A 13,040-nucleotide genomic window follows, 5' to 3' on the forward strand; every position below is an offset into this window, starting at 1 on the left:
CAACTATTCCTTCATATTGTAAAAGGAATCGAGATACCTGACTTTGGGCTTTGAATTCAAATCTGGGGACCAAGCACTGAAAAGTCCAACATTGTATCCCTCTTTGGTTCTGGCTCTTTGTAGTCACACATCCTTGTGGTCACCTAGAAGAGAGGTTACTCTACTCTACTATTAGAAACCTGAATTAGGGGCATGGATTGACTCTTCCATTTTAAATCCTTCTCAGGCAGCCAGGCATCATAAGACTGCAATGCTGTTCTGCCCTTCCTTTCTTTCATTTAAGTATATATCAATCTGTGTTTCCAAGAAGCTATGGATTTGGGTGACTGCCTGTTTTGGAAGAAAGAATATTTTCCAAACTTGCAGGAATACTTAGGTTTTTCATTTTTCTTCCAAAAATAAGGAGTGCTTAGTTTGTCAGAACTTGTGGCCAGTTTCCACTGCAAATAAATGCTAAAAGGGCCAGTACCTAGAGGTAAGTTAGAAAGAGCCTTCTGCCTGTAAACTAAATGGAGAAACTTCTTTCATGAAGTTTTTCCACTCATGTTCCCATTGTTACAATCTATTCTCTTTTCCATTCTCCAGAAAAGGGAGAAATTAGAAGTTTGTCTCACAAAAATCTATTATATTTTAATGGTAATATGAAAAGACCCATGTAACCCAAGTACACGTGGATTATATGAGAGGAGATAAGACAGATAATGCCCTGTTCCAAATCAACCTTGCTATTTGAATTATCTGTATATATTTGTCTTTAATTCATTGTGTCCTGATTAACATGAAGCATGAGGCTCAAATGTTATTTTTAAACAAAATAAACAGTCAAACTGATAATATTTGTACATTGATTTCTACTTCCTCTGTACAAAAATATGAACAACTTCCTATTGAATCAAAAGCACAGTCTTTGAACTATGATCCCTACAAAGACTTAAGTTCATATACTCTGAGGAAGATAGAAATTGAAAATCCCACAAGCAAACCCCATATCCTTCCTTCTTATTCTGCCCTGAAGAAATTACTTGCACCTTGTTTTAGAAAATAGTTGTTTGTTAATATCTGAATATTTCATATTTGCTGTTATACAAAGTTCAGGACAGGAATATTGTTCTACCACAGTTATAGCAAAGATGTACCAGAGTTACACAGAAAGTAGTTCATGCAGTGTCTAAAATGATATTAAATGTAACACAGTGAATGTTGAGGGAGAATGTCTGAGTCACAGATGTAGAACAGAAAAAAAAAATTTTTTTGGTCCTATTCTTTGTCCCTCTAGGGCCCTAGGAGCCTGCTCTCTTGGTCAGTATTTGTTTATAAAGAGGTAGTAATCCATCCATCTGCATCTCCACTGAATGGTACCAGCAAACAAGACTTTCCATAGATTAGCAATGTGCAGTACTATCCCAGATATCCAAACATAAAATATTGTTAATAAACAGATCCTTTAAAACATTCTGAAGGTTGTATGCTTCAGAAAATATTGATACCTCAGTGTTCAAATAAAGCACTTGCTAGTGCAGAAGGCATATTCTAAAATGAAGGCAAAAAAATGCAAACCTGGGTGCAATTGTGATAAAGGTTACATACCCAGACTGGTAAGTAAGCATCAGTTACCTGCTTGCTACCCTACCCAAGCTGTCCACACAATGAAAGAGGATAAATAGTTTGACTGGATCTCTTACATTATCTGTGTGGAAGGGAGACTAAGTGGGAAGGCAGGAAATGGACTGAGGCCTTGAGTCATCCCTCTGCCAATATGCCTGTTCTGTAAAACACATTTTACACTGAATGAACACAGATTATTCCTTTAGCTTTGGAGGGGAAATGGGGATTTCTGAGTCAAAATACAGTTTGTGGTAAAATCATAATATAGTCCTCCACAGCTTCTAATGGTTCCTTCGAGTCAACCAAAAAATGTTTAGTTATTGCAAACTTTCCAAAACTTATTTAATAACTGTGATTCAGAACATCAGTTAGTAATTACTGATTACTGAATAGGATATTCAGTAATTTGGTGCACTCAGGTCTGTATTATTTCTGTTGTTTGAATTGCTTTTTCAACATCCAATTGTTTACTACTATGAACAAAACAATGCCCTTGTGATGCCAAGAAAGAAAAAAACTTATACCTATACAGTAATGTACTAATGTAATAATGTCAGTGCAAAGGCCAATGTACTTTAACTGAGGTGTCTAAAGTTAGTGTTATTATTTCTCTAGAGCTTGAAAACCATGAAGAATATATATTTTACCCTCTAGGCCCCAAAGCAATTAAGTTAAAATTGAAATGAACATGAACTAAGAAAAAAAAAATCAATAATTAGTGAATGTCTAACACCTTGGGAAGTCAAGCCATTTACACCATTTAGATGTCTAAACACAGATTAAAGAGCTCAATTTATGACATCCAGTTTTGAACTTTTTGTTAAAATAAGTTCAGCTGTCAGAAAAGATTTTGATGGAATCTATTTCTATTAAAGAAAGCAGATTCACGAATTCAGAAAGATTTTGCTGGAATGTATAGACTTTAAGAAACTTCATTTGGATAGCCAAATTTATTTGGATATTCTGTGGTTTGGAATCAAATTTTGGGAGGCTTTTTATGTCCTGAAAAATTTAAATGTTTCAGCTCTACATTTTAACCTACAATTGGTTTACTTTTTCTTAAATAACAGCATTTCCCTAAGCACTGAAATTCAAGTGCTTGAACCACCATTACTTTTTAATTTCCTTTCACGATAAACCTAATAATAGCATTTGATAAAAGAACCAACAAGATGACTATACAACCAGTAGCCTTAAGGAGAGCCCAAAGCCTTGTCTATTCCAAGTACTCAAAAAATCATGATACTAATCATAAACAATCATAGATTATTTTGAAATTATTTGTCCCTCTGCTCCCACCCCACTCCCCACACCTTTTTTCATTTATTTGCCTTCTGCTCTTGCTGCTTGTAGAACTCTGAATTTCAAGCTTTCTTGACTTCTGTGAAGGCTAGAAGCCCACTTCTGAAAGTTGAGACTTTCACTTAAGCTAATATATCAGGACTTGGGGCTTTAGGAAAAGTACCAAATATAATAAAACCAATAATAAAATAGCAAGAGTTCAAGATAGTGAGTTAGATATGTCATTTTTTGGGAGAGGATGCAAATAAAGAGTGTTGGATTTTGAACCTATCCTTCCAGCATAACAATTCGCCATCACAAGCCACAGCAACTAATAGTTAAGTTTTTTAATAACCAGCTACACAAAATTCAGATGTGCATAATCATGTTCTTGCACAACTCTTCTGCATACAAATATGTGGGTTCATAATCCTGAATTAAGTTAAGACAAAGATATATCAAGATACCCATGTTTTGTTTAGTTTTGGATTTAAACTACTGAATTATTCATAACAAATATAAACTACTTCCTTGTCAAACACAACTTTCCCACCTTTATTCAAAGTGCTTCCAAACATTGCTTAATCTACTCAGTAACTGAGTTTTGTAAAAGCCTAAATAAGGTACATTTCAGTTTCCATTCTCAAAATTTAATGCAACTTTGTTTTGTTTTGGGTTTTTTTTCATGTGTTTGGTTGTTTTTTTTTAAGCTTTAAAACCCGTTCAGCAGAGAAAATAAAAGCAAGGAACAAATTATAAAGTGACCAGTAAACTTAGGTTCCCTAAGCACAAGCATTCACACAATCTACTTTTACATTAATAGGTCAAAATCAATACTATTGACTTCTGGTGTATAAAAACATTTGTTTTGGTTTTCTTTGGTATCTCATACAGTAAGAGATAAACTTACAAGGCATTAAGAAATCTCAACCAACTGGTTGCTGTCAATACAATATGAAGGATGAGGAACAAGTGAGTGAGTAGTTGTACATTTTTCATGAAGTGTTGGATACCCTGAACAAGCAAATGGGGCTGGCACAGGCTAAAATATCTTCAAATTCTTGAAGTTGGTGAGTAATTTTATTGGTGCCATATACTTGTGCATCAATCACAATTGCTGAAAAGCTTTGATAATCATTTTGTATTTTTTCATGCTTTATTTTTCTGGTGATTAATGAATGTTTCATAGTAACATCTGAAATACTGGGCCATCACACAGAGAAAATTATGATGAATAATCACATTAAAAATGTTATTCACGTAATACAAACTCTAGAAGCATAAAGGAAAGATATAAAGATTAGATCTGTAGTCTTACAAACTTTTTGATATTACCCAGCATAAATCCAGAATTTGTCACCTAGATTTATTTTCAAAACTATTTAGATAAATTAGTTTAAAACAATATAAATGTGACAAGATCTAACATTTGACATAGGGATAGAATAACGTACCAGGACATCTGCTTAAAATATTTTAATATTCGTTTTGTGAGATGCAAATACAAACTGAAATTGTGAAATCAGACTGAAATCCTGTTTAACAAGGTGCCCAGTTTCTCATAAAGAAATGTCCATATTGTGAAATAAGTCTCAAGTCTGACACGTATTTCAACCCTATGCAGAGTAACTGAAGACACCTGACACCTCATTGATTCAACATAAAGGTGCAAAAATCACAACAGAAAGATATCAGTATCCAGAAGTTAATCCCTCCGTATATCACAAACTGTGTTCAGTCTTCATTCCTTTCCAACTACCACCATGTGGAGATGCTCACCTCTGGTGCACCAATCATGTTCCTTAGATGGGCTGCTTCTCCCTATTTGCTAAGAGAAACAAAAGTGATTGTAACCTATCTGTATGCCTCCCATATTCTTGTATATTTCAGAAGCCTACTAGGCCTCAGATGTAAATCTAAGAAACTTAAGGGTTTCTCTAATTTATGTTCTATTCTGTTTTAATGGACAGTAGAATCCAGTCTAGCATAAACCATTTCACCAGATCTCTAGCAGCTGGGAAGGCTGGTGGATACAGCCCCTAAGTGCAACTTTAAAAGCCACTTTCTGCTGCCCAAACCATGTAAAGAAACCTTAGTGTATCTGAGAAAACTTAATGCAGATGCTGTATAAATTATGCTTTTATTTTTTCTCTATTTTTCATTTTTGTGTGGGAAACCTTCCTGTCACTCAGACACATACACAAAGCCAGAAGAAAACAAATCTCTACCAAGAGCAATATCATCATTTAAACTTCAAGAGAAATGCCACACAATATATCCTGTCTGCAGACATATGTTTTACTACATTTTTGGAATCTGACCAATTGCAGGAACCAGTGAGCTATTTTCCTGATAAGAATTTATGTAAGTGGGGGTCATTCTTACCAGTGTGATGAGATAAAGTTAATTTACTTTCTTTCTTAATGGCTCCTTTTTGACAAATAAGAAAATATAAGGAGGACAATGCTGTCTGCACAGTCACCACTAAAACATGTCACTTTAGCATACAATTTCACTTAAAGAAAAATGAGGGAGACACATTTATAGCAGGAAAAAATAAATTGCATTTAATTAATCTGAATGGAACAGTTCAAATTTTCTTCATACACACAATAGTTTTGACATCAGAAAAGGAATCTTAAAATAAAAGCCCTACAACGCATAATTTAGAAAGAGAGTTGTCTTAGAAAAATGCAATGATACATGGAACTTTTATTGCCAAATTTGCTCAAAAACTTACACGGTCGTTCAAAGAACATTCATTTGGAAACGTATTTGCTACAAAGCATAATTGCAAGATATGTTCTGGGTAACTCTTATATTTAAAATTCGTCCAGTTTCTTTCTATTCTTTCCATTATATATATAACTATACTGAACAGGGTTTTTCAGTCTGTTCTTAACTCTGGGCACCTATACACAAGTGCTGAGGCTGCTCCACCATGCTAGAATTCCAGTGCATCGGAGAAGACTCAATTAACTGAGTCTACTGAAGTGTGGCAACTGCTGCACTACAGCAGTCTCCTGTGTCTTCTGTACCATCATCCCCGTTCTTCAAAATGGTGGTGAGGGTACTTGAACTAGAGCTTGTTCAATGAGCCCCACTGCCATTTTTAACTGCAGGGACGCTAATACATGAGATGCAGTGTGCTGTAATTGAAGCAGCTCTTGCAGCATCTCTAAAAAAAGCATGGTTTTTTTACCAGCAGTGCACGTGTAAAAGTGCCCTCTGACACTGACTCTGTATGACCTGGATCATATAAATTAATCTCTAAGCTTTAATTTCTCTTCTGCACAATGGGAATAATACCTACCTCAGCAGTATATGAAGCTTATTTAACAACTGGAACTGCCTTTGAGGCTCTTGGGTGCATTCAACTCAAAGTGAAGTAGTATAATAAGGATGGTGTTAAATCCGTATTAGATCTTGGTTTTGAGACTGTGCAGGATGTTCAGAAAAGCAAGGAAATGTAAGCAAACCATAATTTCCCAATATGAGAGGGTTGTTACAGATCTTTCAACATCTCACAGTCTCTGAAATCATGATTCAGACAAGGAATTAGGGAATGTGGTTTGATACCTGGATCAGGTTAGTTATAGGTAAACAATATAGTAGATCGTATGGAGTGTCTAAACCACTAAGGCCCATTCTGATCACAGCTGATCTGCCCATGCTTGTCTTATTGCAAAATTGGGACCTAAAGCAAAAGATACCAAAAGCTGTTCAATCTCATGTTTTTAAAGTGAGAAAATACCCAGTATACAATAATATTCTCAAGAGGCCATGTACAAAAAGTAGGTTAATTAAAAAAAGATTTACTGAAGATTTTTTCTAATGTTGCATCATACAAGCATTAATTGTTGTTTATTATGATTTAATACCATTTTAAATTATGTTCATATCGGTACTTTATTTTGTCCCATCTATTACCACTGTTAGTAAAATATTATTCTTTCACACCACCCTGACACAAGCGATGAGTTCAAGACACAAGGCCTAAGAACACAGTAAAAAAGCCCAAAGCTGAATCTATTCAATCTTCACAGGTTAGCCTGCTGCACCAATAAGTAAATGAACGGACACTAACTTTTGATTTTGGAAATGCAACTGCATGCCTGTAGTGACTCAGGCCAGAAGCCAGGGGGCACTAGAGCATGTCGTCCTGCTCAGCTGAAGCAGACAGCTTGGGCCAAGGCTAGCCCACCCACGCTGCGAGGGGGGATGTGCAAGGGAGGTGCAAAGCATCCTGAGATGTTGGAGGACTGTGAGTTTACTTGAATCTAGAGGGAATCTGGGACAGAACTTCAATAAACCATGTGACAGGGAGCCATCCCGGGGCCGAGATCTCACGTCGGCCTGCCCACCTGTCTAAGTAGGGCAGTCTACCCAGATTCGTCTGCCACAACTTGCTCATTTTATAAACTGGTGTTCTAAATGAAAGGCTGCCCATTATAATACTCCAATGCCAGGGGGTGCTATGCATGGCTCTGTACTGTCCCTACACGGTGGGCCATGCCTCACAGATGGCATCCAAACAAAATGACCCTAACTTGGCCTCTCAGCATCTGAGAACATAGTGGAGTCTCCCACTGACCCAATCACATGGCCCCAACATGCCTGAGGACTTACTGGGGTTGTGACTCACCCTGACTCCTTAGCTGAGCCACACACTCAGCCTCTGGCCCCATTGTGGCCTCAGGCATCCATAGACTAACCTTGGTATCCACCCCATAACTGGGGCTTCAACTAATGCCCTCTGCACCTTTCAACTATGCAATCTCCCTACCAAATATCTTACTGCCCTCCTCCGGGGCCACTCTTCTGCCCTCTCCCTCAGGGCTATCTAGGATCTTACATCCTCCTGGGCTCAGGCACATCCATGGACACCATATTAGTGCATAAGTGCCAACCTCAGCAGACCAAGCAAAAATGTATTTTTCGCAGAAGGCAGGGTAGATTTGCTCCTCATAAACTAACCAAAGTAGACAAGTAGCACAAGCTTTCATAAGCCTAAGTTCATGAAATCAGATGCTTGGACTCATGAAAGCGTGCCCTGCCTATAAGGTGCTTTGCTCAGTCTATAAGGTGCAAATCTACTCTGCCTTCTACTTGACTTCAGACTACTAACATGGCTAACTATGTCTCTCTGCTCAAATATTTTGAGATCATTGTACTAAAAACAGTACCACAGTTTGGTTTTTCAAGTGAACTGAGCTTATTTTATAGGCAAACATTAGCACTATCTTTTTTCCCTACAATTCAACCCTCAATTTTGAGAAACACAATTTCATTGTTGTGTATTCTCAAATACATGTTTATGCTATAATTCCCAACTCATTAGTACTGCATGCTCTTTTAATCCTTGTTCATACATTATTTAGAAGAAAATAAAAGGGACTCATATCCGTATTCTACCTATTTCTTCATAAAAGTGTGATAAAAGGTTCTTAGGCCATGCCAGATTAAAATACTGTCAAATAGGACTGAGTGAATGGTGTTTTAGGTAGTGTTAGAGTAATATTGTAGCTGTGATGGTCCAAGACTTTACGAAGCAAGGATTTTTTTGGGCAATCCCAAAACCAAGTGTATGTTGAGATAAATTTGGACAAGCTTGCAAACACATCAAGGCAATCGAAACTTGTCTAAGTGTATCCCAACCATACAGTTAATCCAATAAAAGATACCGCCCAAAAAAATCCTTGGGTTTCTTGCCTTTCGCAGTGTTTCAAGAACATCTTTGGCCATCTTTAATGTGCATTTAAGGCTCAATTCAATGCCACTGATGATATAAAAGTGGCACTGGTACTGATTTAAGATGGATCAGACTGAGGCCCCAGTTCAGCAAAGCAGTTAAGCATGGCTGCTTGTAGATGTCAAAAACAAAACAAAACAAAACTGTGCTTTAGCAGAAGAAGCAGCATGTTACTTCAACCCAGCTCGGCAGCATCTGTGTAGATCAGTAGATTCAGCAGGGCTTTCTGGCGCATTTAGCTAAAGCTGAGTCAATCAGCTACTAGACAAAAGTGCCAAAAGCCCCACTAAAGCTCCCAATCTATACAGATGTTGGGTGCCTCCTCTGGGCATGTGCTGGGTTCAGTGCGGGAGCATGCCAAGTTTTAAGTAAAGCGCTGCTTTTTTTTTAACATCTGCAAGCAGCCCATGTGCTTAACTTTAAAGTCAATAAAGTAAAGGGAACTAAAACCATTGAAGCCAATGGAATCAAAAGCAGGCTTATCACACTGCTTTTATGGCTAGAGGTGGGCTTGTATAAAGGCACTGCAAAATGTACAAACTATGAAAACTTTAGTCCACCCTGGGCACATCTATATAGCAATGTGCTACAGTAACATAGCGTCAATGGGCAAAAACTACGATGCTGGAGCTACATCGCTATAGTGACACACTCCCTCCGTATAGCGTATCGCTACAGTGATGCAGTGGCTAAAAATAACTGCACTGCATGGACAGCACAATACAGGCTGTTACTGCACCATCATTTAATATTTCCAAAAAGAAGTGCTAAATGACGGTGTAATAACAACAGCACCATAGGGGCACGTGTAGATGTGCCTCCTGTCAGACCTGTCAGATTGTGACTGAATGTACCTGAATTTATGCTTCACCTTCAAAAGATCATTCTTAACAGGAATTCCATGAAGCATCATAAAAGTTTTGGTTTGCTTTGCTTTTTTGTCCCACTAAAGTTCGCCTAGGATATTACATCAGGTTTAGTAATGGTTCTTAATTTTCCTTCTTCCTTACCACATATATTTTACCCATATATAATCAAGCTATGACTCTAAATTCTAAATGCATAATTAGTAGAATATTAAGGAGAGTGGTTAAGAGTTGTGGATACACGTAGAAAAAATGTTTCATTAGATATGTAGGATCTAGTCCTTTCACAGGCACAGACATAATCTCTCTCCTCCTACTACACTGTTTCATTAACAAAAGTCCCACAATGTGCCATTATGCTTATCTTGCCATTTTTAGTTGACCCTGTAACAGGCGTTCAACCTTCAAAGTTTTAAGGCAAAGCCCCTGAGCTGAGAGTATTCCTGAGCTTTTTCAGTTTGTTGAACCATGGATAAAGGTTTAATCTGATGTCAATTCCCCAAGATCATTCAGATCAGTTACTTCACAGAACAATCTAAATGTTCTCAGGGACTTGACATCAGATAAAACCTTTCTCTACCGCTCAGCTAACTGCTAGAGAAACCCCCGTTCAAAATACTGTATAAAGAAATGGCTAGGCTTTCAGTTTTACAGTTTATGTTTGAAATTTCAACTGCCAGTCACAGAACAACCTGATGACCTCTCACAGTTGAAGAGCTGTATTCATTTCAGCTTAAACAGGAGGTCAGTGACGGACAAAGGGAGAGAGCGATACCCATCTAATATCTGAACCTCAAAATTGTCATGAATTAAGTATAAAACTAATCTGGCCTTATTTGTATTTACAGTAACATTGCAATGAGTTTGGCACAACATGATAATGCTTTTCCACATGTTCAACCAACCAAATTCTTCTTTTTCCTTAATATTCCTGCACATATGCTGCAACATGCTTCAATTTTATTAATATAGGTCCACATTCTCTTCTCTAAAACTGCATTAATCTAGGCTAGCTCTGTTGACATGGGTAAAGTTACTCTAGGCTCATGCTGGTTATACAGAACTTAATTTCTCCCAAGGTGTTAATTAAAAGAATACAGGAGTCATTTGCGTGTTCTTCATGATAGTTATTCAAAGGAGCAGACATTTGTCATGCGATCGGCCGCCTAAAAGCATTCTACAGCTATGCCATGACACACATGCACAGCTGCAGAGTGCTTTAAAAGTGGCCAATCGCATGACAAATTAACCATCATCAAATGAGGGATCAGATGAAGATGCTCCACTCCGGAGCACCTGTTCCTTAGAATATATTTGTGGTGGGATGCCCCCAGGGTTGTCCACAGGAAGGGAGCAGGACAGGAAGTGAGCTGCAGGCTTGGGTTTGCCTGGCCTGAGCTAGAGGCGGTGTATAGGTGGATTGGAGCCCCCCTGCCTTGCCCCCCTCCAACCCCTCCACTCCAGCTCAGGTGGGCTAAGCCCTAGCTCACAGCTCACTCCCTCTTCCCCCTCCCTTGTTGCAGATAGCACCAGACCTGGGAGGGGAGCAGGGAGGGGGCAGGGCTGAGGGAGAGGGGTGACTCCTCCACTGCTGGCATGCTCCATTCCCAACACCCAACACAAAAGGTAAATGTCTGTTGAGTCAGGGAGGGGGGGACTCAAACTCACAGTGCTTCATGTACGGTGCCATGAGTTAGAGCAGGGGCCACACATCTGTCAGTGCCCTCAAGGACCAAGCCCCACTTAAGTCCCATTTTGAGGGCTGAAATAATATATAGGCCATGCACCACCCATCTGCACAGAAGTGAAGCTACCTTTAGGGGAAAAAAATGTAGACCTACTTTTTATTACAATGGTAGATTTCTTATCCTATAAGACCACTGCCTCCTACTCCACTTAACAGTAGGAGAATTTAATATTACATGTGAAATAATGTTTTTAGCAGGTAAGAGACACAAACAGTCAAAATACAGCAGAAACGCCACCTATGTGCATATCACATCTTCATCATTTCCCTATCTGCGCACACAAGGATTTTTATTTTCAGGCTTTGTGCAGTGACTCTGAAAACAGCCACCTGTGCACTTCCCAAATGTACAGAAGTGTACGAAGAGCTCTGTGACATGTTGCATGCAACAATGATGGCCAAATTAATGAAAACTGCAAGAGAGAGGCCCGCTGCTGTGTTGATTGTAGTCATGTGGAGGGCCCGACGTGATATGCTTCTGGTAAAGCTGGCATTAACTGTAAGACTGTCAAAAAGATTTGCCGGTGTAATACTTTTCTTAAAGCTAATTACAACTCTGTTTTTACTACAAACTTTTCCTTACCATTAACCTCAACATGAGCAAACGTTTTATACAACCCTTGGCCAAATAAGCTAGATCTCCAACTGCAGTATGTGTGCTATACTCTAAACCTCTGATGAGCTCATCTCTTTGGAAATGGTCAGACACAGCTTGGAATAGTTCACTTTCCATTTCTTACCATTAAATGAACACAATGCCTAAGTACTTTTTTAAATACTGTATTATTATGTTTATTATCAATTCTTTCATAAGCATGGGGAGGAAAATGTAAGTGGAAGGTTGGAACCACTTTTACTGGAAACAAAGGGAGATTTCACAGGGAAGAGGATAGAAATGTACACAGCCAATATTTGCATCATTACACTCCAGCAGTTCAGGCACTGAATCCTGCAACCAAGTGTGAAGGAGCTGGGCCCCAGAGAGCGCCTCCCTCTTCTCAAGGCACCGTCCGGAGATAAAAATCTGATCCAGACTCCTTTGCCCCCCCCACCGCCCCAAACACACATGCGAGTGAGTGCACACACACACACACATGCAGGTGCACACAGGTATGTGCATGTACACACATACACATAAAAACGTATGAATGCACACACACTTACGGATGCATACACATGCACACAATTACACACATGCACACACACTTACGCACACACTTCTGCATGTGCACAAAAATGTACTTATGCATGCACACACACAAGCGTTTACACATGCACAGACTTGCATGGACACACACACACTGACACACCTACACATGCATGCACATGCAGGTGCAGGCACACTTATGCACACACAAACACACCCAGGCAGGCACAACCTCATGCACATGCACACCCACTTCCACATACACACGCATGTGTGCGTGTGCACACCCACTTCCACACATGCGTGCATGCAAACACACAACCATGCACACACCCACTTCCACATACACACTCATGTGCTTAGGCACACGTGCACAGGTGCATGCACATGCACACTTCCACTTCCACATACCCGCTCATGTCCACATGCACACACGTAGACATGTGCATGCACCCCCACCTCCACATACACTCCTGGGTGCGCACACACGTACACATGAGTATACACGCACACTTAGGCGCACCGGCTTCCCCTCCAGGGTGCGCGGCACGGCGCTGCGGGGCGCCCCGCACTGCCCAGCGCGGCCCCCAGTGCCCCCTCTCCCCGGGAGCTGCGCTCAGGGGCGCCGGGCACTCACTCACC

Source organism: Crocodylus porosus, unplaced genomic scaffold (assembly GCF_001723895.1).
Source record: "Crocodylus porosus isolate Cpor-Errol unplaced genomic scaffold, CroPor_comp1, whole genome shotgun sequence".
Lineage (NCBI taxonomy): Eukaryota > Metazoa > Chordata > Crocodylia > Crocodylidae > Crocodylus > Crocodylus porosus.